The following is a 5,376-nucleotide window of genomic DNA, read 5'->3' as shown; positions in this document are numbered from 1 at the left end:
ACTCTTCCGGAGGACATCACAACCTATAGTTTTATTATTTGGAGAGGTCTCGTACCTCCAAAGATCGAGTTATTTGCTTGGTTTGTGTTGGTTGGCAGGGTGAAAACCAAAGATAGATTGTGTAGATTAGGTGTTATTGCACAGCAAGATAATTTGTGTGTGTTATGCTATAAGTCTGAAGAGACTGCATTTCATTTGTTTATTGGGTGTGAGCTCACTTGGCAGGTGTGGAGTGCTTGACTATTCGCTCTTGGGAGGATTTGGACAATACCAGGTTCTTTAAAGGAGCACTTTCTAAGTTGGGCGAATGGTTCAATGCGAAAGGATGAGAGGAAGCGGTGGTTCATTGGATTTTTTGCTGTTATATGGACAATCTGGCTAGAAAGGAATTGTAGAATTTTCAGAAATCAAGTATCTAGTGTGGAAGAAATTCTGAACAGGTCTTTCGAATTCTCTGATGAATGGCTTGGTGGTGAACCCTTTGGTTGTTGATGGCATTGTCGAAGATGGCTAAGGGTTGTCATGTACGCTGAGTTGTCCGGTGTTGTTGCTTGGTTTCATGTGTTGTTCTGGTTTGCTTTAATGCTCCACCTTGTGTTTTGAGCTCTTTCATTCAAAAAAAAAATAAAAAATAATATTTATATTGTACTAACGGATCATTTAAAGTGACAGATATTTTTTTTATTAAAGATAAAAAAATTCAAACCCGTAACCTCTTAAGTGAATATAGAAAAATTATGCTATTTAAACTATAATTCATTGGCTTAAAATAACAGATATTGTACATGGAAAAAGTTTAGGATAAATCATCCATTATTTAATGGTTTGGTTTTAATATTATCTGATGTCCTATTTTAATTTTAATTTTTGAAATGTCTTTATGCAAATCAATCTGACATAAAACGATTTAGCGAGGGACCATATAAATCATTTTAAGCCGAACTAATTTATCCTAAAACTGTGGCACCGTATAAATCAGTTTAAACCAAGACGATAAATATAGATGAATCAGATTAACCCAGACCAATTTAGTTGGTAAGGAGAGTTTACATAAAATAGTTTTACCCACACCAATTTATTCGAAGAGGAGCGGTATTGTCTAATTAGGATTTATCCAAAACAATTTTCTAAAAAGCGGACGTATATAAATAAGTGAAATGTGTGGTGTGCGATTTCAAAATGTCTGATAAAGGTTTTTTAGTTTTAGTTTATCATAAAGGAAAAATTATGAAAAAATTAGAAAAGGAATTAGATTCAATAGCAAAGATTCACTTAATATATATCTTCATTCGTTTATCTATCGATTTTGTGAAATTGCAAAATAGTATACTACAGAAATTTCAGATTTATTGAATCAAACAATTGAAAAAGTAATTTTACAAGATTTTTATTGCTATGGGCAAGAATTTTGTTAAGTATGATTCTTTTGTGATAGAAAATGATAAAGATTTATAAGTGTTGTTTTACCGTCGCAAATTTTTTTTTTTGAGATAAGGATTGTTACTATAGTACAAAGAGTTTAAGAAAAAAACCAAGAATTATTTAAAAAAGTATTAATTTTATTATTCATGTTTTTCATCTGTGATTACAAGGTTCTTACCAATATATAGACTAAGAGTACGCTAAGAGTACGCTCCTTATGGAATAATATCCTAATAAATTACATTGATTTTTTTTGCTAATCATCTTTGATATTTTCCTGATTTTGTTTCCTAATTATGATATTCTAATACTCCCCTTCAAGGTGAGTAGTGGGATCAGCTTGGTTAGAACTTTAGCAAGGCTTGTCTTGAAACTGCTTTAGTAAGAATATCAGCCAACTGATCTTTTGATCTCACAAATGAAAATTCAATAATGTTATTCTCAATTTTTTCTTTGATAAAGTGTCGATCCACCTCAACATGTTTTGTTCTATCATGTTGTACGGGATTCTCTAAAATACTGATTGCGACTTTGTTGTCACATTTCAACTGGTTTGGCAATTGTGGTGAAAATTCAATCTCAGTCATCAATTTTTTTATCCACAATACTTCAGTTATGCCTTTAACGATCCCTCGAAATTTTGCCTCTGTGTTTGAAAGAGCTACAACTTTCTGCTTCTTGCTTTTCCAAGTTACCAGGTTGCCTCCAACAAGTATAAAGTAACCAGCTATTGATCTTCTATCATTTGGGTTGCCCATCCAATCTACGTCAGTATATGCCTCAACCTTCAAATGGCCATTCCTTTTGAAAATGATTCCACTTCCTGGAGCTCCCTTCAAATATCGAACTATCCTCATGGCAGCTTCCATATGATCTTCTTGTGGCTTATGCATAAACTGACTTACTATTTCCACAGCATAAGCTATGTCAGGTCGAGTATGTGATAAGTAAATTAGTTTTCCAACCAGTCGCTGGTACCTTTCCTTACCTGCTAGGGTGGCACCTTCTACTATCTTCAACTTGTGATTAACTTGCATGGGCGTATCTATTGGTTTGCAATCTACCATTCCTATTTTTGCTAGAAGGTCCAAAATGTGCTTTCTTTGGAAGATAAAGATTCCTTTACTGGATCGTAGAACCTCTATTCCTAAGAAATATTTTAGTCTTCCCAAATCCTTCATTTCGAAGTCTGTAAATAGGTTCCTTCTCAATTTTTCAATTTCTTCAGTATCACTTCCCGTTATGATCATATCATCCACATAGATTATTAGTCAAGTGACTAAATCTCCACGTTTTTTCAAAAAAAAAAAAGGGTATGATCAGAGTTGCTTTGCTTGTACCCATACCTTTTCATGGCATCTGTAAATCTTCCAAACCAGGCACGTGGAGATTATTTAAGCCCATAAAGAGCCTTCTTTAACCGGCAAACTTCATGTTTTCTAAATCCCGTTGAAAAACCTGGAGGAGCTTCCATGTACACTTCTTCTTTCAACTCTCCATGCAAGAAAGCATTCTTGACATCAAATTGATGGAGTGGCCAATCTTCATTTGCTTCTATTGAAAACAACACTCTGATGGTATTAATCTTTGCAACCGGTGAAAAAGTTTCAGTGTAGTCGATACCATAAGTCTGTGTATAACCTTTGGCCACCAACCTTGCCTTATACCGTTCAATAGTGCCATCTGCCTTGAGTTTAATGGTGAAAACCCATTTGCACCCGACTGACTTTTTTCCTGTCGGTAGGATACACTTCTTCCAAGTTCTGTTCTTCTCTAGAGCTTTCATTTCTGTATTCATGGCTTTTTTTCATTCAGCTTTCTCATTGGCTTCTCGGACAGTTCTTGGAATGTCTTCTATTAAGAGTCTGGTGGAAAAAACCTTTGCAACATTTGCTATTCCTTCTCTAGCCACTCTTATCGGGTATCTTGAGTTAGGGGAAACATGTTCTGGTGAGTACCGATCAGGAGGCATCCCTCTGTTTCTTCTTGGAGGAAGAATAAAGGTATTAGGCTCTGGTTCTTCATGTTCCACTGCTATACTGTTATTGTTAATGGTCTCATTAAAAACAGGGAGTAAATTATCAGATTGACAATTACTTACCTTTTGTCTGACATTCTCAAAAGGATTCTCACTGGTTGTATGTACCGAGTTATTTTTTACGTTGAGTGAAATATGCTCGGTGGCTCCATCTACTTACTCTGTTTGAGCAGTTTCTGGGCAACAAAGGTTATTTAGTCAACTTGGTGGTTCATTATTGTTCTCCCCCTAAATGTCATGTTGGCTGCTGAAGTAAAATTCGGATTCTAAAAAATCACAATCCATGGTCACATGAATACGATGAGTGATGAGTGATTGGATTGTAGCACCTATATCCCTTTTGGTGTGTAGCATACCCAACGAAAACGCATTTTTCAGCACAATGATCAACTTTGGTTCTATTGACTTTGGGGATATGGACAAAGACGGAACATCCAAATAGTCGAGGTGGTAAGGTTAGAATAGGCAGGATTACAGTCTGAGTAGCCAAGAGTTGTAAGGGTGTTTTGTGGTGGAGAACTTGGGTAGGTAGGCAATTTAGTAAGTGGACAGAGGTCACTATAGCTTCAGGCCAAAAAGTTTTTGGAACTTGTGCATCAAAAAGCATGGCTCAGGTCATCTCAAGTAACTTACGATTTTTTCGCTCAGCCACACCATTTTGTTGGGGTGTATTTGGGCAGGAAGTTTGATGGATAAGATCATTTTTCATTAAAAAAAATCACGCATTGATTGGTTTATAAATTCTCCACCATTATCTGAGCGAAGTACTTAGCTTTTCTTGTTGAATTGAGTTTGAATCATTTGGTAGAAAGAAAATAACTTATCAAGTATTTCAGATTTGTGTTTTAAAAAATATACCCAAGTCATGCGAGAGAAATTGTCCACAAATAACACAAAATATTGAAAATTATTATAGGAAATAGGGGCTGGGCCACACACATCAGAGTGTATTAGTGAAAAAATAGACATGACTCTAGTGTTGGTTGGAGGAAAAAAAACTCTGTGATTTTTTGCATGAATACAAATTTTACGTTTGAGGGGTTCAGTACTACTTGTAAAAAGATTAGGAAAGAGAAACTTGAGGTACCCAAATGAAGGATGTCCGAGACGCCTGTGCCATAACCAAAGTTGCCTAGTAACCGTTCTGTGAGCAAGCATGGCATGACCCTTGTGCTACTTCATCAACATAGTAAAGGCAAAAGGTAGAGTACATGAGTACCACACGATTTAGTTCCTTTGTTACTTAGCTAACAGACAATAATTTTAATGATAGTGCAGGGACATAGAGGGCAATTTTTTAATTTTAATTATTTTGAAAAAGTAATGGAACCTCCTCCTTTAACATCAATTAATTCTCCACTAGTTGTTTCAATATGGGTTTTTAAGAATATAGTCAAGCTGTTAAAATCATGGAGGTAATGAGTCATAGTATCGGTAGCCCCACAATCGAAAATCCATTCATTTATCTTTTTAATTGGATTCTGATTTTGGGTCTCCCCTTTATATTGAGTTGCGGTCTGGGCTGAGCAGCCAAGGAGTTCGGTAGTCCTTGTCCTTACCGCTGTTGCCTTGCCATCGTGACTTGCTTTCTCTCATTGGCCTTGCCACCTCTACTAGTGACCTCTGAGATGCTCACAGCGGCGGCTCCTTTACTCTAATTTCTCGATCACTTGAGATTGTTTTTCTACCAATCTGTGTAAGCCACAATCTTAGAGTAATTTTCTTTGGTGTGTTTCTTCTTTATTCTTCCACCAATTGTTGTTTTCATCAGAGTTGCTTATAATGGATAATTATATCTGTTTAGTTTGAAACCAATTGACAAATTGTCAGAATTGGTTTGTGATGATCTCATGCCAAAACTATTGCGTAGCATATTTGCAACTTGTAATGTCAATTCGTTAGAATTTTGAGTCCCT

The sequence above is a fragment of the Arachis stenosperma genome, chromosome 9 (assembly GCF_014773155.1).
Source record: "Arachis stenosperma cultivar V10309 chromosome 9, arast.V10309.gnm1.PFL2, whole genome shotgun sequence".
In the NCBI taxonomy this organism is placed as follows: Eukaryota; Viridiplantae; Streptophyta; class Magnoliopsida; order Fabales; family Fabaceae; genus Arachis; species Arachis stenosperma.
This window is presented reverse-complemented; position numbering follows the sequence as displayed.